Source organism: Sapajus apella, unplaced genomic scaffold, assembly GCF_009761245.1.
Source record: "Sapajus apella isolate SASKATOON/1434 unplaced genomic scaffold, GSC_monkey_1.0 scaffold7, whole genome shotgun sequence".
Taxonomy (NCBI): domain Eukaryota; kingdom Metazoa; phylum Chordata; class Mammalia; order Primates; family Cebidae; genus Sapajus; species Sapajus apella.
The window spans coordinates 35,543,417-35,565,156 of NW_022436947.1; the positions used below are offsets into that span (position 1 = coordinate 35,543,417).

The 21,740-nt window shown below is 39.2% G+C and overlaps 1 protein-coding gene across 12 annotated transcripts in view; it reads left to right on the plus strand.

Annotated features, from left to right (window-relative positions):
• Positions 1–21,740, plus strand: part of SRPK2 (SRSF protein kinase 2) — a 270,433-nt gene that overhangs the window by 109,849 nt on the left and 138,844 nt on the right. The gene's annotated exons all lie outside the window — the stretch shown is intronic.

A 21,740-nucleotide genomic window follows, 5' to 3' on the forward strand; every position in this document is an offset into this window, starting at 1 on the left:
TAAAATACATTTTGTAAGAAAAGATATTCTAAGATATTTTGGCGATTTTATTTATTTATATACGTACCTACACTCTTGTGGTTATTTGAAGGAAAGGGAGGACGCATGTGGTTATGATTTTAAAGTTTAGAAATCAGTCACTATTGCTTATGATAACTTCATACACAGTTTTATCAGAGATTGCTTAATTTATGGATTATTATTTCATGGCCATTGTGCAATATCCTGACTTAATGGTTGATAAATGTAGCTTATAAGCCAGACAGCAGTTAGCAAACATAGAAGTTGTTTTATTAATGCAGATATATTAAAACTAGGAGATAGTCTCCCTCACTTTTTGATTAAAAGTCATACAGTAATACACAGTCAAATCGTTTGTCTTTTTAATTTGTTTGGGAAAATTTGAAAAATAAGACTCTAAAGTTTGAAAACAATTTGTGCCTTGTAACACCATATTCTGTCCAGGAATTTAATACCTGATAGATTCCTGTAGCATTATCATTACATTCTTCAATTTCTTGTTCACCAATCCAGCTACATTTTAAGAGTTTTTGCTTTCACTTAAAAAAAATTAAAGTTAATGGTTTGATGCATGGTGCTTTACATCTTAGTGATATTTGAAATTTGCATACAGTCAGTGTTCCCATCTACTGGTAGAAAGGATGAAGAAACCTGGCTTCTTTCTTTAGAGAGGGGAGACGCTGCTTGATTGTAAGCAAACCAGAAGTTATCGTTCATCACAACATATTTTGTTGCTACAGTCTAGAATGATCTTTTGATAATTCAGAAAACTGTGTACAGAAAAGCACCTCTAAATACAAAATATAAATACAAAAACTGATGTGATTATTTCTAGTAATTTTTTTTTTTTTTTTAAAGATGGGGTTTCACCATGTTGGTCAAGCCAGTTTTGAACTCCTGACCTCAGGTGATCCGCCCGCCTTGGCCTCCAAAGTGCTTGGATTACAGGCATGAGCCATTGCGCCCGGCCTATTTCTAGTAATTTTTTATCTCATTTTTATCCTTCTAAAATAATTGCTAGTCTTGCAAGAGTTTAGTATTGGTTGAATTATTTTTGTTCAATTTTGTAAAATGGGGAAAGCAAAACAACCCAATTTATTTTTGTAGAATATTAAGAGTCCTTCATTGAAAAATACAAACATGATTTGAAGTAAAAGTATAATGGAATTTAAAGATAGTTGGGGGGCTACATTGGAAAATATGTTATCCTAATAGATCTCAGTACCACCTTGAAATCTAAAATTATGTTTTTACCTTTAATGGAATATTGGAGGTATATAGAATGCCATTTTGTCAGGGGAGCTAGGGAGTGATTCTGTTCTGAATGGCTGACTCTTAAGACCAAAACTATCAGGGTTACAAAAAGTTAATTTATTTTTTAGTTTTGTATTTTGAAGAGAGAAAAAAAGTTCAGCATACCCCTTTTAAAAATCAAGAGCAGAGAATTCTATTGAATGATTTTTATTTTTAAAGTGCCTAATGATGAATAAAAAATTATGTATGTAACAGTCAGTTAAGAGGAAGACATTGCTGCAAGACAGTACCCTCTGAAGATTTTAGGAGTAAATCCTACTACAAGTTTTTCCTTTTTTTGAGTGACTGTTGAATGAGTGAATGAATTCATCTTGAATATAGTAGAGTTGGTGCTAGGCACATTTTTCACTCTCTTGTTTACGCCTATTTACAGTAATAAATGTGAGCATCTGATGGAAAAAACTAGATTTTCAAGTTCTTGTTTCTTCATTTTGTCCTTTCTTAGCTAGAGCACTTCTGGGATTTATGGGGTAATGTGTGTGTGGGAGAGTAGTAGTAGTAATAAAGTGGAAGGAAGAAAATAAGAGCTAAAAAGATGTAGTTCAGTTGTCCCTTGATGTTCAAGGGGAGTTGGTTCCAGGACCCCCATAGTCATCAAAATCCACAGATGCTCAAGTCCTTCGTATAAAATGGCATAGTATTTGCATATAACCTGTGTACTTTCTCCCATATGTTTTAAAACATTGCTTATAGTACCTAATACAATGAAAACACTCTGTAAATAGTTGTTAAAAAATCTGTATTATTAGTGTTGTATTTTGTTTTTTATTGTTTTATATCCCAAATATTTTTCATTTGTAGTTGGTTGAATCTGCGGATTTAGAACCCATGAATATGGAGGACTGACTGTAATAATTTATTAAATAGTCTAGATACCAGTTCTGAGTGCTTTATAGGTGGATAGAGGGAGGAGAAAGAGAGGGAAGAAAGGGACGTGTGTGCTGTACGGAGAGGGAATGGCTATTAGGAGAAATCAAATCATCCCAGAAGAATCCTGGGTGAACAGAAGGTACTTTGCTGTACTTTCATTTTTGTCAAACTTTATTGTTATTTCTTCAGGGAACTCATGTAACAAAATTGTACATTTGTTAATCAGTAAAGAAAGTTGAGCCCAGGGTGGTCAGAACTATGATTCCCAGTCTGTCTAGAGTGAACTGAAGGAGGCAAGGAGGGCTGAGGAGTTTGTGAGATGAGGAGATCTGAAAAGCTGAGACTGTATTCACACTGAGACTGCTATTGTTAAGTGTGAGTGAATGTTGTTTTAATTAATAAAGTTCACAATGAACTAAAAATTAACAACAGTACTATATATGTTTGCATTTTCTCAGGGAACAGATACAGAAGGGATAATTTCTTTTTGCACGTTTGTGGGTTTTTTAATGTATTTTAGTTTGTTTAAAGGGGGTCTGTATACTTGTAGCTCAGTAGATGAGAAGTCGTATCCTAGATCCTTAATATTCCAGTTAGCTAGCAAATACTGAATTCACAAATTGCTAGCTGTCTTGTTCAAGAAAGGAGGGAAATGGAGTGGGACAAAGTGTCATAGCCATATTTATGCTGTGGCCTACATTCTACCAATGCTGAATAAAAAGGATTGGTGAGAATTGATAAAGATTGTGTATTGTCCTTTCTGCAGTATAAGGGCATTTCAAATCCATGAGAAACCCAGGCTGTTTTTGTGTTTATAATTTAATTGTTACTTTCTTATTTTGGTGCCTCATATGCAAAAGTGAAAATGATATATAGCGATGTGTGGATGTGGAGAGCAAAAAGATATACCCGGAAAAATGAGGAGAATGGAAGGGAGAAAACTCAAAAGTGAGGAAGGTAGCAGATGAAGAGAGAAAGAAGTAAAGGTCATTCCGTGGAAAAGGATCCTGGACCAACATGTCTTTGATTTGATTTTAAGTTGATACATTTTCTTTTATGATGTGTGGTGGACTAAGAGCAGTTACAGGAGGTGAACCAAAGGTTCTTTCTTCATTGTTTCCCCCTCCTTCTCCCTTTGCTGCCCAAAGACTAGGACAAACATTTGTTAACTATTTTTCCCTTTTCCAACTCCTGCTCTGCCTCTCTTGGCTTTCTTTCTTTCCTTGTAGATAGGTTCTTATTCCTGACTGGTAGAATGAGATAATATAGTGGCCGATTGTGTTATTTTCTCATCACTCAATTCTTTATTTAATTTTTATTAGTATTTTTATTGAATATACATATATGGGATATTACACAGATCATAGATCTTTATGAAAGATAGTTTATTGAATTTTTTTTCAGGGAGTGTGTGTGTGTGTGTGTGTGTGTGTTTGGTGCATAAGAAATCTTTGCCAAGCCTGGGGTCACTAATATTTTCTGCTAGATTGATTTTTAGGAGTTTTAGGATCTTAATATTTAAGTCTCTGATTCATTGGGGATTTTAGTATTAAGGTAAAGATTGAGATTTTTTTTTTTTTTTGCATATGGCAATTCATTTGTATCTGTTTTTGAACATTATATGAATGGAAACCCCTGGAAATGCCTTTCATCTGTTTTCTTCCAGTGTTATCTATGTGAAGTTCATCCATGTTGTTGTGTGTAGTTGTAATTGATTCAGTCTCATGTCTGTACAGTATTCATTAATATGCCTTAGTTTATTCATTCTAGCAATAAGCATTTTGGAGGCTTACAGTTTGTGGTTATTACGAATAGTGCTGCTATGAACATTTCTTTCTTTTGGTTTTTCTTTTCTTTTCTTTCTTGTCGGAGTTTGCTCTTTGGCCCAGGCTGGAGTGAGGTGGAGTGTTCTCAGCTCACTGCAGCCTCCATCTCCTGGGTTCAAGCGATTCTTCTGCCTCAGCCTCTGGAGTAGCTGGGATTATAGGCCTGTGCCACCACCCTGCTAATTTTTATATTTTTAGTAGAGATGGAGTTTCGCCATGTTGGCCAGGCTGGTCTTGAACTCCTGACCTCAGGTGATCCACTTGCCTCAGCCTCCCTACGTGTTAGGATTACAGACATGAGCCACCACATCCGGCCTGCTGTGAGCATTTCCATCCATGTCTTTTGATTAATGAAGTGTGTATGGATTTGTTGAATATATTCCTAGGGGTGCAGTTGCTCAGTTTTAGTGGGTATTGTCAGTTTTCCAAAGTGCATACACCGATCTATACTTCCACCAACTGTGTATACTCTGGTTTCTTTTTAACTTGATATTGTATATATTTTTTTCCTTCTCTTCCCTTTCCCTACTTTTCTCCTTTCCTGTTTCTTTGTTAGCATTCTGGTAGCTCTACCAGTGTTACCCAGAGTTTGCACCATTTTGAGGAGGATTAGAAGCAGCAACTGGAGTATTTCTGAACATCAGTGTTCATGAGGGAAAACAGAATTAGAAGCACAGACCAGTAAGCAACCCTAAGGTGTCATCAGAGGCACTGCTTTCCCACAGACTGTTTATAATTTTGTAATTGAGTACTAGAGGCCGTGGGTATTAACATTAGTTTTCAGACTTGGCTTCAGTAATAGAACTTTTCTTCCATCAAACCTTAATAGAAAGTTATCATGTAAAATATATAAAGAAGGTGCTTGGTTTAGGAGCTGGGGAATGTAAACCAAAGCCGCAGTTTTGGATGCGTAGCTGTCCCCCTTGGAACCACTCCCTTGAACTCCAGTCCTCTTTACTTCAAGCCCTTGAGGTAGGTAGGCCTCCTTAAGTCTGACCAAGAAATGATGACATTTTGAGAGCTTATGAAGTGGTAAGTTTTAAGCTGTTCCTGGTCTCTAGAATTTATGTATCATACACTTAAATAAAAGTGTAATGTTAGTTTCTGGTAAAAGACTGGACAATGTTCTTACCTACTTTTCTGTTGGCCATTATTTATTTGGTCTAGATGTAGTAGTTTTAGTTTCTACATTATTTTGTAATCAATTTAACTTTGATTCTGTTTTCTGATGCTTCTCTGGAGGGTTGCTTACATTACAGCCAGAGCAAACCTTTCAGAACACAGATCTGACCAGGTAGGTCATTCCGTGTTTAAAGCCTTTCAAGTGTCTTCCCCTTGTGCTTGGGAGTAAGGTGGACCCCTTATCTGGGTCAGTGAGCACCTCTGTTCTCTGTTCTCATCTCTCTCTCCAGCCTTGTCTCATATGTCTCTTCCTATGGTCATGTCCTTGCTCTTTTTCTGTTCCCATCCCTCCTGCCTGTATCAAATTACAGGACCGTGTACTTCTCCTTTGTAGCATTTGTCACAGCTGCTGTTTGACGGTGGGGAGTACCAGTGACATTTGGTCCACTTACCGGCTTACTCACTGTTAACCCCACCTTATGATATTATATGTAGAAGTGTTTTTATCACAAAATGTCAACAAAACAAGTAATGTTCATTTGCAGCTTACAGATTATGGCTTTATAGGAAGACTTTCTTGCTATGAGGAGGCCTCTCTTTCTATGGTATTGGCATAGATTAATAAATAATCATAAGCTAATTTTGTTAACTTAAAAACTGTCAAGGTTACAGGTCTTAGGTTTTTTATCACCATAAAAGTGCACAGTCTATTGTTATTTATTTTGCATTTAACACACAATGGAAATTAAATTTGGACACTTTCCATCTCTGTGCCAAAATGGCAACATCAAACCATAGTCATTTATATGCCAAATATTAGTATTTCCTGTATCACCTTGGTGCTTTTTTTTGGGGGGGGGAGGGAGTTTCCACATTTGCACGTCGCACTGTACTGTCTTTTACTTCATATCATGGTTTTTATTTGTTTTTTCGAGACAGAGTTTCCATCTTGTTGTCCAGGCTGGTGTGCAGTAGCACCATCTCGGCTCACTGCAACCTCCGCCTCTGGGTTCAAGCGATTCTCCTGCCTCAGCCTCCCTAGTAGCTGGGATTACAGGCGCATGCTACCACGCCTGGCTAATTTTTGTATTTTAAGTAGAGGTGGGTTTTTGTTATATTGGTCAGGCTGCTCTTGAACTCCTGACCTTAGGTGGTCCACTGGCCTTGACCTCCCAAAGTACTAGGATTATAGGCATGAGCCATCACGCTGGGCCTAATGTCATGCTTTCTTATTTTTAAATTTGGTAAAATAAATATCAAATATTTTAATGCTTTTTAAAGCTTAATTTTCTTTAAAAAGGAATGTTTTTATCTTTTCCAGAAATGGAGAACCTATATCGTTTGCCTTAAAAAACAATTACTGTTAAATCCTGTCTAGATTCTGTTGTCTGATAAAGGCTCCAAGCCTAAGCCATATGCTCTCTCTGTTTACAAGGGAAGTTAAATTGGCAAGTGTCATAAAGGAACATAAATATGTGTTAGCACGAAAGTGAGACATGTTCTCTTATACACCCAGATAGATTGAAAGAACCTTGGAAAAGGAGTAACTTCCTCAGTATGTGATTCAGTGTAATTCAATACCAGGTTTCAAGTATCACCTAAGATCATTTTGTATGCCAGGAGTGGCACTTCCTCTTCTCTTGGAGATCCTCTTCTCTTCCAGCAATGTAGGTTATGATGCATTTATCAGGGAGGTTCTGAACAAATGTGAGCAGCTATTATAGTAACAATGGCAACGATAAAAACTCTACTTTTAACAATCATAGTGCAGATTCCTTTTGTAACATTCTTTTATGTACTGGGGCTGGAAGAAATTAAGACCAATGTTAGTAGATTATATTTGTTATCCATCCCCTCAACATTTTCAGCAGCTGCTCTGCACTAGCCACTTAGTGCAATTTGGAAATTGGGGAGCCACAAAGGCAGCACAGAAATGTAGGATTTGTACAGAATATTGGTATATAAAAAACTTGCATGGAAGACACATTCATGGCTGGCTGGCTGCTGGCATTACTTGTTCTATTTCTTGGACATTAAGTGCTAAGCACTCTCATGGACAAGACTACAGTGAGTATTCTTTGGCACTCCTTAAAAAGAATTGCACATAACTAATAATTGCATTTCTGGGAAACTTACTTTAAAAGATCAGAGGTGTGGTAAAGAGGTTACACACACAGTTGCCTATCAAGAGTAGGTCTAATGAGTGACGACAGTCAGTGGGGCGTACAGAAGCTAGAGACCATGACACCATCTAGAGGTGGCTGCTGATCAGCTTTCTTGCTGATTGCTGCCATGTAGAAATACAGGCCAGGTTTTGCCGGCTCTTCTGGGTTTTTTTTTTTTTTAGGACAAGTTGAGCATTTGGATTTTTATGTCAAATCTCTTCATTTTAAATGCTTGTGTGGCTGGGCACAGTGGCTCACAACTATAATCCTGACCACTGCTTTGGGAGGCCAATGTGGGAGGAGTGCTTGAGACCAGGAGTTCAAAACCAGCCCAAGCAACCTACCAAGACCCCTGTCTCTACAAAAAATGTAAAAATAAGCTGAGTATGGTGGTGTGTGCCTGTAGTCCCAGCTACTTATGAGGCTGCGGTGAGAGGATTGCTTGAGCCTGAAGTTTGAGGTTGCAGTGAGCTGTGATCATACCATGGCACTGAAGCCTGTGTGACAGTGTGAGACCCTGTCTCTAAAAATACATGCATACGTACGTACATACATACATATATACATAATGGTGCAAGTTCAAAACAAAGTCAAAACAGCCTTAAAAATAAGAGTGTCTACTCTTCAGATTCAGCCTATGGTAAATATTTTTCTTCTGTACTGTAGCACATTGGTTCTTAATTTGTGAGCCACAGACTTGTGCAGGCTTACTGTAAGGATTTTTTTTTTTTTTTTTGGGGAGATCGAGTTTTGTTCTTGTTGCCCAGGCTGGAGTGCAATGGCAAGATCTTGGCTCACTGAAACCTCCATCTCCCGGGTTCAAGCGATTCTCCTGCCTCAGCCTCCCAAGTAGCTGGGATTACAGGTACTCTCCCGCAGGCCTGGCTAATTTTATATTTTTAGTAGAGACAGGGTTTCTTCATGTTGGTCAGGCTGGTCTCCAACTCCCAACCTCATGTGATCCACCCGCCTTGGCCTCCCAAAGTGCTGTGATTATAGGTGTGAGCCACTGCACCAGCCTGTAAGGTATTTTTTTAACCCTGTGAGTACTATGCACTAGCTGTAGATTGAAATAATGGAAATAAAATTATCTTGATGCTTATGGGTGTGTCTCTGGAGTTTTCAGACATTTCAGGTATGCCTGAAATGATCACTGCTCTGATGGTCATACCAAAATAACATTACATAATTCAATAAGGTATTAAAACTCTATGGACTAGGAAGAGCCCTGATACAGATGTGGGTTTTTCTCTTTCTTTCTTTTTTTTTTTTAAATGTGAGACGGAGTCACACTGTCACCCAGGCTGGAGTACAGTGCTGCAATTTCGGCTCATTGCAACTTCTGCCTCCCAGGTTGAAGTAGATCTCTTGCCTCAGCCTCCTGAGTAACTGGGATTATAGGCTCCCGCCCCTATGCTTGGCTAATTTTTGTATTTTTAGTAGAGTCAGGGTTTCACCATGTTGGCAAGGCTGGTCTTGAACTCCTGACTTCAGGTGATCTGACTGCCTTAGCCTCCTAAAGTGCTGGGATTACAGGTGTGTGCCACCATGTCCAGTCTAGATGTATATTGGATATTATTGATTTGTTCTGTAAATATTTACATTAGTGGAACTTAAGCTTTGTAAATAATCTGAAAATGAAGGAGATAGAATACTATTCTGTTTTCAAAACTGCTGCCTCATTTTTCCCTGCCTTTCCCTTTTCCTTCTTTTTCCATCTGTCTTTTCCTCCCTTGACCTATCCTCCCCCAAGGAAAAATACTGACACTAGTTTGACAACTACCTGTAATGCAGTAGAAAAAAAGCGGTCAGAGAAAGTGCAGGTTACAGTAGAAGGTTATGATGGAGCATAGTCAGATGGACACCCAGATACGGGTATTCGCTGTGCAGCTAGTAAAGGTGACTAACAAAATTGGCTTTAAGCTTCTTGACAGCCACACTAAGAGGTTAACATTGCTCTTTTTTATCTTTAAGGACAAACGATACTAGTTTCCCCAGTAGAACCAAACCTTTTCCTTTAACTTAATTATTTTAGGATAACTGTTTCCACGTCTTAAAACAAGTGCTTATTTATTTTATAAATTTCAGATAAAAGGATGATAAAGCACTGAGCTCTTAATCATTGAAGTTCAGTTACCATGATTAATATTTTTTGGCTATTTTTTTGTTTTAGTCTAAGATCTATAAAAAACCAGCAGATGGGCCACACATGGAGGCTCATGCCTGTAATCCTAGCACTTTGGGAAGCAGAGGCCGACGGATCACCTAAAGTCAGGAGTTGAAGACCAACCTGGCCATGGTGAAACCCCATCTCTACTTCAAAAAAAAAAAAAAAAATTAGACAGGTGTGGTGGTGCACACCTGTAATCTAAGCTACTTGGGAGGCTGAGGCAGGAGAATTATTTTAACCCAGGAGGCAGAGGCTGCTGTGAGCCGAGATCAGGTCACTGCACTCCAGCAGCCTGGGCAACAGAGCAAGACTCTGTCTCAAATAAAAACCAAAAAACAAACAAATGAAAAACCCCAAAATCAAACAGATGTACTTTAATGATAACATTATCACCAACTGTACAATCCAGTATCATGCTGAGAAACGATTTTTGAACTGGCCTTTTACACTTAACATATGTAGTTTTTCTTATGTTATTGAATAATCTGTAGCATAATTTTTATGGTGTCATTTATAAAGGCTGTATAGAGCTGAGTTCATGATATGGTTGGATGTGCATAATTTTATTGTTTGAATCTTGATCTTAGAAATGGAATAACTTGTGAAGCCAATTTGTAAGACTCTTGATAAAGGAGTATTGAATTGCTTTTCAGAAAGTTACATCTTTGCACCATCATTGGCAGTGTATAAGAGGACCTTTTAAATTGTACTCTTACTTGAAATTCTCAAAATAGCCTCTTTTTGGAAGTTGTGTAGATGACATTGAACAATATTCTAGATAGTGTTGACTTACCAGTCTCTGCTCTTTAGGTCTTTTCTCTAGTAAAGTTAAATATTATTGTGATAGTTTTCGTGTTCATTGGGTATGTGTAAGTAAAAGTGAGATCAGTATTATCAACTCTAACAAAATAAAACATTTATTAATAGATTTTTATATTCAGTCAAGCATCTCTGAAACACCTAAAGTGTACCTAATGTGTCGTGGTAAGAAGTTAGCAGTTAAGTGACATAGTCAATGAGAAAAAAATTTGGGTATTCTATTTATGCTAATGAATCTAAATTTTGTAAGGATTTCAAGAAGTTATGTGATTCAGCCCTCTCTAAACAGATGACAAAACATTCAACACAGATGGTTGGCTGATTGGCTTCTGTGTGTGTGTGTGTGTGTGTGTGTGTGTGTGTGTGTGTGTGTGTGTAACAGAGTCTCGCTCTGTCACCCAGGTTGGAGTGCTTTGGCGAGATGTCGGCCCACTGCAACCTCCGCCTCCAGGGTTCAAGCGATTCTCCTGCCTCAGCCTCCTGAGTAGCTGGGACTACAGGTGCCTGCCTCTATGCCCAGCTAATTTTTGTATTTTAGTAGAGACAGGGTTTTACCATATTGTCCAGGCTATTCTCGAACTCCTGACCTTGTGATCAAGGACCTTGGGCTCCAAAATGCTGGGATGACAGGTGTGAGCCACTGTGCCTGGCCTTGTGTTTTTTAAAAAAGATGTATAGGAATTAATGTCCTCTAACCTTACTTTTTCAACCACGGCCTTGTGGTTGTTTGCTCAATACATTTTCAGTGACTTAATTTTGTTGTACTACAGTAAAATTACTACTTAATTTTGTTGCACTTCTAAGACAATTCTAAAATTTAATCAACTTTTTGGTCAAGACCTTTTCATTTTTCTTGCTGGAATTTCAATTATTTTTGTGGGGGACAGGGGCATGCTATCTCTGTGTAGTCTCAGGATGACTGGAATCTAGTCAAAATAGTATTCGAAGCTGAGGAAACAGCATCTGAGAAATCAGGGTGAAATGAAACATTGTGGCATCATGTTGAAACTCTAAATACTTCCATAAATGGGGAGAGAGATGGAGGAGAGAGGATGGGAAAATAGATGAGAGGGGCTTATAGTGACCAGTTGACAAAGAAAGGTCTTTGAGTTTCATGCTGAAGTTTACCAAGAGCCATTGAAAGGTTTTAGCAAGGATGTTTATAGGTAATATATGTACATTTCCCTGTGGGCATAAAGTAAGGTCTTCTAAAGAAAATCTAAAGAAGTACATTTTCCCCTCTAGAATGGAAGGCTGTAAGATTTGCTGGAGACTTTGCAGCAAGATGTTATTCATCTGTTCCGGAAACAGTTGAGAATATTACGGCAGCATTTACAATGAGTGACAGAGGGTGGATGAATTCCTTGACACTGGGAGTATTAAACATCAAAATGGATTACCATAGGTAGAGGTACTTCTTTCTAAAAACAGATGGCCCAGTGCGGTGGCTCATGCCTGTAATCCCAGCAGTTTGGGAGGCTCAGGCGGGCAGATCACCTGAGGTCAGGTGTTTGAGACCAGCCTGGCTAACATTACAAAACCTCATCTCTACTAAAAATACAAAAATTAGCTGGATGTGGTAGTGCACGCCTGCAGTCCCAGCTACTCAAGAGGCTGAGACATGAGAATTGCTTGAACCTGGGAGATGGGGCTTGCAGTGAGCCGAGATCAGGCCTCTGCACTCCAGGCTGGGTGATAGAGGGAGAGTCCGTTTCAAAAGAAAAGGAAAAAAAGATAATAATTTGAAATGTTTGCTCATCATTTTGTATCAACAGTTTGTTGCAGAAATCCTTAACTGAATGGATACCTAAAGCATCATTTATATAAGTCATTTATAATACTTCTTGCCAGTGCTGCCCAAGTAGACTTTCTGAGTAGTCTGTCTTCCACTGATGGAACAGTCTATAATATTAATAAAGCCTATGAGCATTTGAAATGTGGCCAGTATGATTGAAGGATTAAATTTTTAATTTTACCTAATTTTAAAATTCAAAAAACACTCAATTTTTTCTTTTCAGATAAGAATGCCAGTGAACTGTTATTTTAACCTTTCTTTTTTGTATTTAGAAATGAATATTATTTCCTTTATTGCTCTTTTGTTCTTAAATGAATGCTTTTCCCCTTTGTTTCCTAAGCTCCGCCCTATTCTGTTTTTTTTCTTTTGTCCTTTCTATCTTGACACTATTATATTTTACAGATAAAAGAGTTTATTTCCTTTACTGTAACTCAAATTAGTAATTTAAAGAAAACTGCACTCTGTTATTTGTCCTTGTATAAAGTTATTTTGAGTGTGTATTTTTTTTAAAGGATCTGTTTAGTTTTCTGTCATCATTTAAGGAGAAAGATGTTAAATTATCTGCCATTATATTACTTACGAAATGTTATATCCTCTTTTTAATGTTCCAACATAAAGCAGTCTTTTTAAGGCAAAAGGAGTGTAGCTTCTTAAATGTTTAGTTTAAAGGGAAAGATAAAATCATATGGATGAATTTCCAGCTCTGTGTTGTCTGATAAAAGAGATAAAGGTAAATAAAGAAATTATAGTTTATGGCATTTGGCTCCCCACCCTGCGCCCCCACAGCCACAACACAGAATTTAACCTGAGTTTGTTCTTGCCATTCAATGTTAGCTAGAGGTTAAAAAAATACAAAACCCTCAAATTTGGATTCAATTTCAATTCTTGTACCCTTCACCAGACACACCCCCACGTGGTGATTACTCATGATTATTAAACTACTCTGAATTCAGGATGCAAAAAGGACACCTTTTCCCTGGGACCAGGATAGTCTTTAGCCTGTAGGAGAAGCCTCTGTTTAATGCAGAGCTGAGGAAGGTTTACAGTTAAGTGATGATAGGTGTTGTTATATTCTTTTATTGAAAAGGAAGTCTGGTGAGATTAAGCTTAGAGTTGTGAAAGAATTCTTGTTGTTGTTGTTCAGCCTAATCTTTCCCATTAAAAATGCTATAGTGGCTCACACCAGTAATCCCAGCATTTTGGGAGGCTGAAGCAGGAGCATCGCGTGAGTCCAGGAGTTCAAAACCAGCCTGGGCAACATAGTGAGACCGTGTCTCTAAAAAAAGAAAAGAAAAGAAAAGAAAAAAGCTTGCCTTTTTTCTTGGTGGGTATCCATCAGTTATAACTTGACAGTCTGTGTTTGAATAAACGAAAGACTTCTATAGAGAAATCCTTGGCTGCCTATGATATAAGAAACAGATCTTTTACCTGTGAGGCTCAGTTTAGGACTGTCAGTTTCTTGTGGGGGAGCCTTTTGTTGAAGGAAAAGGTTTATTGATGCATTTGTTGCTGTGGTGTTGTCCTGTTATTCCATTTCAACATAGACGTAAGTATTTATTTCAAAGTAGACAAATGAAGAAATTGTGTTTGGGCGTAGTGAGTTGTGTAGTGTGCATTTCATTCTCATTTCATTCCTCCACTGCCACGTACCCCTGAGTAGCGTCTGTTGCTGTTGATGCCCTAGTATCAGCCGTGTTCCTAGTGGCAGCTTATACTCTGCTTGGCAGTAGCCCCTTGCCTCCCCACAAGTTGCTAGAAAAGATTTAACAACTGGTGGGGGAAAAAAAAAGGAGCTGATTTTCATAGTAGTAAAGTGGTTCATCTAACTGTTTGATGGAATTACTGGTTTTATGGGGACTATTAAAGGTTTTCTGATTCCTTGGACCAGATATTCACGATGAATTTGTAGAAGAACTTTTAGATCAGTGCAAATCAAGCATTTTCCAAAAAATATTCTTCCACTTAAATATTTTAAAAGTGGATCTACCGAAGTTAACTTTTTTGAGAAACCAGGCTCTATTTAGTTCCATGATGTGATTTGGTACATTTTGTAATTTTGAAGTTTAAAACTCCTATTAGGATTCAGTGGCATATATTGCATGCATGTAAGGGACAACCTATATATCTCCAAATGTGAAATTATGATGACTGACGACATACCCTCTGAAGTCCAACACAGCTGACTTTTCTCCAGTAATGCAACACATCAGGTTTTTTTTTCTTTCTTGCATTGTTTGCATGTAAGGGCATGTGGTACACAGTAGTGTTTTTGTTGTTGTTTGAGACAGAGTTTTGCTCTTGTCAACCAGGCTGAAGTGCTGTGGCACCATCTTGTCTCACTACAACCTCTGTCTCTCAGGTTAAGGTGATTCTCCTGCCTCAGCCTCCCAAGTAGCTGAGATTACAGTTGCTGCTACCATTCCCGGCTGTTTTTTTGTGTTTTTAGTAGAGAAGGGGTTTACGATTTTGGCCAGGTTGGTCTTGAACTCCTGACTTCAGATGATATGCCCGCCTCGGGCTTCAAAAGTGCAGGGATTACAGGCATGAGCCACTGTGTCTGGCCAAAGCAGTGGATTTTTAAACAATAGAATAACACTTAGCTCATGCTTTGATAGGCACATGGGCAACAAGAGCTCATATGAGAACAAGATTTACATGTCATATGTCATCCTTATTCTATCTAGGTCATATACTTAAGATTATTAGGAGGAATCACCACATTTGAGAATTATTTTTTCCGTAACTTTAGTATAGTTGAGGTTGTGAAAGTTAAAAGTTCATTTATGAATGATGTGACATTTTAATATTTTTTTATTTGCTAATCAAAAGCATTTATTATTTCTTGATTTTTAACCAGGCACGTATAGTGTGATGAATTGAATGAAAAAAACATGATAGTAAGAAGAGAACATGGAAGTCTGGGCCATCTTCCACCCTTGTTTTATACATTAGAGAGAAAAACTGATGCCGAAAATGGTGAATTGATACAACTAAAATTCTAGATTTTATAAGCTGATAACTTCCAATATTTGAAATTGAGGCATTTGGAGTCTGGGAACTTAGTACAAAGGAATTTAACAAGTTTTTCTGTTCTTCAAGAAAACCAGGAATGATTATTTAAATTATACTAGTACTGCTCTTTTAGCTGTGTTCTAGTCAGGGAAGAAATAGCTTACATGCCTTTCATTTCACAGAGCATTTTCCTGTTCACTGTTTCATTCTTTAAAAAATCCTTGTAGATAAATAGGCTGGTGGCTTTTTTCTCACTTTGTAGATAACAAAACCGGTAAGTTTATGACTTAACAATGTCACATACCAGTTAATACTAGAGATGCTCTCATAGCTATGTTTTGCAGCTCCAAACCCCTGTGCCTCAGAGTATAATTTCTGAACCACAGAAATGCCCATTGTCTGTATGTACAAGGTGGCCTGCATCAGGTTGCAGATGTGTGTAAGAGGATGTACTCTTCATGTGTCTCTTCTAGTCACTTCAATTTATATGCCTCAAGAAGGCTGAGAGATGAGATGTCTTGTCCTTGGTCATCACATAGAACAAATACAATTAGCACATGTGGACAGAATTGACAGTTTCGTTATTTTTTACCCTCTTCTAGACCAGCTTGTTTGAACCTTTGAATCTTTAGTTTCAAATCTCTCTTTTTTTTTTTTTTTTTTAAAGAGGCGGGATCTTGCTCTGTCAGTCTGGAGTGTAGTGAGTGGTAGGATCATAGGTCACTGCAGCCTCAACCCCTGAGCTCAAATGATTCTCCCACGTCAGCCTCCCAAGTAGCTGAGACTATAGGTGCACACCCCCATGCCTGACTGTGTTTTTTTTTTTTTTTTTTTTTTAATTTTTTGTAAAGATAGGATCTCGCTATGTGCTCTCTGGACTAAAACAGTCTTCTTTCGTCAGCCTCCTAAAGTTTTGGAATTACTTAACGCCGCCACGCTTGGCCCATGTCTTTTCTATCTGAAGAGAACTGTGTGATTTCTTAGGCAAGGGGACTGGTGTTTAAATATAAATGTCTCTGACTTTTTAGGACTATAAAATTGGCTTCCTTTAAGTAGTAGCAGCCTTTTCAGGAGATGATTTAAAAGATTGTTAAGGTTAAGCATGACAGCTCGCGCCCTTAATTCTAGTACTTTGGGAGGCCAAGGCAAAAGGATCACTTAAGCCCAGGAGTTCAAAATCAGCCTAGGCAACATAGTGAGATCCCGTTGCTATGAAAATAAAAAACTTTTTTTTTTATTAATAAAAGGTGGTTGATACAATCAATTAAAATACCAAGAATTAAAAGTCTTCGTTTTAATGACACATTTTGTTAGGTACAATTAAGTTTTTATATTTCATTCAGTTAATAGTTAAAAACTTTGAACAATAAAATTACAAACCAAGGAAAGGTTTAACGTGTGTGTGCGCGCGCGCACATGTGTGTTTTTTGGTGCGTATGGCACTCAGGTGTTATTTGTAGTTGTGTAGGCATTATTGGCAATTTGATAATCAATGATGTACTTAAAAGGACATCATCATTTTCTTACTTTCTCTTCCCCTTGTTCTGATCTTTCATTAAGGACCTCACCTTCCCTGAGTGCTAAGCCTTCTTCAAGCACGCTTTCAGTTAGTCCTCATTGCAATATTATCATCTCTGTTTTACACCTGAAAAACTGAGGCTGTGAGGTAACTTACCCAAAGATACAGAACTGATCATTTTAAAAATTGCTGCCTTTTACAACACAGAGTTTATGAGGACTTCATATGTAGAGAAAAATGGCTAATAGCAGGAGAAAAGACCTTGGAGAGAATAAAAATAAGAAGGTTTGTTAACATGCAGCCTTGTGCAGTAATTAAGAAGCCCATGGAAGCGTGGTTTTGATTTCTAGTTCACATGGTCCTGCAAGTAACAGGGCCCTCCATTTTTCTCTACAAAAGAGTGAATTTCAGTGCCCTTAGGAGCCATGGGGCCACTCAAGTGGAACTAGTACCCAACATTTACTGTCTGAATCTTAGTGCCTCACCCTCACCTGCCTGGTTCTTAGAAGAATTTGAGCTATGGACCATTCATAAAAAGGGAAGAGCTTCATTTTTTGGGAAACGTCAGTCACGTGGAATCCTTTTCTCCCTAACAGTTCAGGGAAAGTGAAAGATTGCTATCACTAACTGCTGGCAACTTACTGAAATTGTTAAAATTTATAGTTGATTATCTTCAGTACTCAAAAGTATTTGGTGGCCGAGTGCAGTGGCTCACACCTGTAATTCCAGCACTTTGGGAGGCCAAGGTGGGTAGATTACCTGAGGTCTGGAGTTGGAGACCTGCATGAGCAACATGGAGAAACCCCATCTCTACTAAAAATACAAAATTAGCTGGGCGTGGTGGCTCATGCCTGTAATCGCAGCTACTCGGGAGGCTGAGGCAGGAGAATCGCTTGAACCCAGGAGGGTAGAGGTTGTGGTGAGCTGAGATCATTGCACTCCAGCCTGGGCAACAAGAGCGAGACTCCATCTTAAAAGAAAAAAAAAGCATTTGGCACTGAAGGAAAAACACATACACAAACACAACACATAACACACACACACACACACATTAATAGAAAAGGTGTCTGTCTTTGATTAGTGAAGAAGTAGATAGAAGTTGAACCAAAAGCAGTACCTCTCAGTTTGTTGGTTTTATCTAAATGTTGGTCCTTCCTCAAGGTCACTGTCATAGGTCTGTTGTTCTTCTCATCTGCATTCTCTCTGAAGATGATCTCATCTGTTTCCATGGTGTTAATACCATTTGTGGGCTGGCAACTACCAAATTTATATCTGTAGCTCTGTATTCTGAGCTACAGATGTATATGTCCAGCTGTCTACTTTATATCACTACCTAAATGTCTACTGACATCTCAAATTTAACTGGCTCTAAACCAAACTCATTATCTTGTCTAATCTTTCCTGACCGTACTGAAAGATCGATCATATGGCTAATCTGTGCTTCATTCAGTTTCGTTTTTTGTAAAGTGTGGTTGCTGGGTGAGGAAGAAGGGAATAAATAATCCTTTTGGTTTATGGCTGTCCTGAGGGGCTCTGGGGTCGGTGACAGAAATTACCCTGTGTGTAACTTTCTCTCTATGTGTTTAAATGAACATCATAAATAATCGTTAAAAGAAGGTAGAAGGCAACAAGAAATTTTGTGAGGTCTGTGTAAGAATAGCATTAAGTTCCCTAATCTTACCCCAGCAAATAGGATTTTTGCTGAAGTGTGTTTGTGACCTTCCAGCTTTTGTTTTTGCAGCAGCTGCTGGAGCCATTATCATCTCTCCGCCAGGCTTCCTCCTCATGCTACTTCTTAATTGCCAGGGTCTACAACAGTGGGGCCCACAGACTTTACCCTGCCTTGCCGTGACCTGGGGATGACCTTTCTGTCACTAAAATTTTGTCACTCTGCCTTTTAAGTTTTAAAACAGTCTCCAGCTGGGTGCGGTGGTACATGCCTATAGTTGTGGCTACTCTGGCAGCTGAGGTGGGAGGATCACTTGAGCCCAGGAGGTCAGTGCCTTAGTGCAGTAAGACTGTGCCTGTGAATAGCCACTGCACTCTATCCTGGGCAACACAGAAGGACCTTGTCTCTTGAGGGGAAAACAAAGTATTTTCTAAATACAGAAGCCCGAGTTACTTATCTCCTCGTTTTCCCCCATAGTCTACATCTAATTGGTCACTAGATCCTACTGGTTCCTTTGCAGAAGTCCTCTCCAGATCTGCTCTCAGAACTTGCCATACTGCTTTCATTCTGTCATTCCTCCTTTTTGCCCTCAAATGTTGTTCCTGACTGCCACTAGCCTCTCTTCCTGTTCCTCTGCCCTTTGCATCATCCCCAGGATTATATTCCTAAAAGAGACTCGTTAATGTAGCTTAAGACACGTCATTCATAGTCTGTTGGTCCGCATCTAAAGTCCTCACTTATTCTGCCATTTTCTGGCTCTTTTACCCTTCTTTTTTTTTTTTTTTTTTGAGATGGAGTTTCGCTCTCGTTACCCAGGCTGGAGTGCAATGGCGCGATCCCGGCTCACCGCAACCTCCGCCTCCTGGGTTCAGGCAATTCTCCTGCCTCAGCCTCCTGAGTAATTGGGATTACAGGCACGCGCCACCATGCCCAGCTAATTTTTTGTATTTTTAGTAGAGACGGGGTTTCACCATGTTGACCAGGATGGTCTCGATCTCTTGACCTCGTGATCCACCCGCCTCGGCCTCCCAAAGTGCTGGGATTACAGGCGTGAGCCACCGCGCCCGGCTCTTTTACCCTTCTTATCTTTATAATGTATACTTCCCTCTACCTGGACCTCATTGAGAAAATGCTGTATCTCCTGCATGCTGTCCTTACCACTCCACTGCAGGGGGTCCTGCTGCCTCCTATAGTGCTGTCCAGACCTCTGTACTGAGACTCAGTGCCTTTCAACCTACTAGCTCAAGAGACAAGGAGCTTTAACCATCTCATGTCCATGTTCCTGGTGCCTAGCACATTCTTTGGCCCATAGAGTAGACACAAATTTTATCTGAATAAATATTTTTATTTCTTTCCCAGTTGGTTAGGAAGTACTAAAAAAAAAAAAAAAAGTAGTTGTGGCTTTTTTTTCCCCCATGAGACGGCATCTTGCTCTGTCGCCCATGCTGAAGTGCAGTGGTGCATCCTAGCTCACTGCAGCCTCCGCTTCTCGGGTTCAAGCGATCCTCCTGCCTCAGCCTCCTGAGTAGCTGGGACTACAGGCACATGCCACCACACCCAGCTAATTTTTTGTATTTTTTAGTAGAGACGGGGTTTCACCATGTTGGTCAGGCTGGTCTTGAACTCCTGACCTCAGATGATCCACCAGCCTCGGACTCCCAAAGTGCTAGGATTACAGGCATGAGCCACCATACCTGGCCCTATATTTATAATTAGAAAATATTGGACAGTATCTTCTTGTTTTACTGCCTTCTGAACAGCCTTGCAAATGCTTCTTTTTATAGCTGTTTTTACCCCAACCTCTCTGTGTTCTCATTGACTCAGTGGGGTCTCTAGCTACTATGGTGTTTTTGGTTGGCTGGGAGTGGGATGCCTGGAAAAGCCGACCAGCAGGTGAGACTTGGGCCCACTTCCCCTGCCAGCTCTTCAGCCCTCTTGGGGTTTCTTTCTGGCAACTCTCTTTGCTTTTAAAAGTACCCACTCAATGTTTGAAACACCCACAAGTTCTGAACCTTGGAGGCACACTCAGTTTATTAATGGCAGAGTTGGGACTTCCGCTTAGTTACCTGGGCTTCTTCTCTTCCATTTTATTGATAGCAGCAGCCAGAATCTTTGGCAGAGGTCTCTGGATTAGACTGGTAAGTTTTGTTTATGCCACTTCTCACATATAAATTTAGATAATCTGCTCAGCTGCAGATATTAATGTGTTATGGTTTAGAGATAATAACATCTTTGTAGCTGAAATTAAAATTATTTTGGTCTTGCTAAACATTCAGTCTATTATAATTCTCAACTTTCTTCACAGCCCTAAATTTACCATTCATTATTTAAGATTGCTTGGCATGTGACTTTAGGATTTTTTTTTTTCTGGACAGAGTCTCGCTCTGTCACCCAGACCAGAGTGCAATGGCGTGATCTTGGATCGCTGCTACTTCAGCCTCCCAGGTTCAAGGCATGTGCCACCACGCCTGACTAATTTGTGTATTTTTAGTAGAGACAGGGTTTCACCATATTGGCCAGGCTAGTCTTGAACTCCTGACCTCAGGTGATCTGCCTGCTTTGGCCTCCCAAAGTGCTGGGATTACAAATAACTTCAGGATTTTAATTTTAATCATGCCACCTTTGATCCTATCTCAGGCTCTTCAACTGTGAAGTGTTAACTTCTAGATTTAGAGAATTAAGATTAGAATGTAGGCCACCTAGGTTGGCTCACATGGAAATAATCCCTGCACTTTGGGAGGCTGATAGGGGAGGATCGCTTGAAGCCAGGAGTTTAAGACCAGCTGGGCAACATAGAGATATATCTACCCAGATTAAAAAAAGGAAGGTTAGCTGGGCATGATAGTGGGTATGGAGTCCCAGCTACTCTGGAGACAGAGGTGAGAGGATCACTTGAACCCAGGAGTTGGAGTCTACAGTGAGTTAGGATCATGCCACTGCACCCCAGCCCAAGTGACAGAGTGAGACCGTGTCTCTAAAAAAGAACAATTAGAAAAAAAAATTAGAATGTTAAGTTATCCTGACTTTTTGAGTCCTAGCTTCACCTTCTATCAGAATTAATAAAATACTGAAGTAGAGTTATATTTGAAATGCTGGCTTCTGTGGTAAGCTTTTGTAGCTTTCCATTCCTCATGTTCAGTTGATAGCTGCAGTCAAGCTAGAAGTCACTCTAAGGATTGGCGATCTGGGTTGCCTCAAGACTCAATGGTGAACATGGTTCAGTGGCTCTTGTGGATCAGCCTGGAGCCTCTCTTGAATGCACATGAGGTAAAAATAGATGTTTCATTCCAGGTTGGCAAGAATAAGCTCTAGATTGTTTTTGTCACTCATTTCAGATTGGACTGTGTGTGTGTACATGTGTGCATGCACACCTGCCTGTGAGTAGGTCCTTGTGTATATTGCAGAACCTAATAATGACTACTTGCTTTAGTTTGAAGT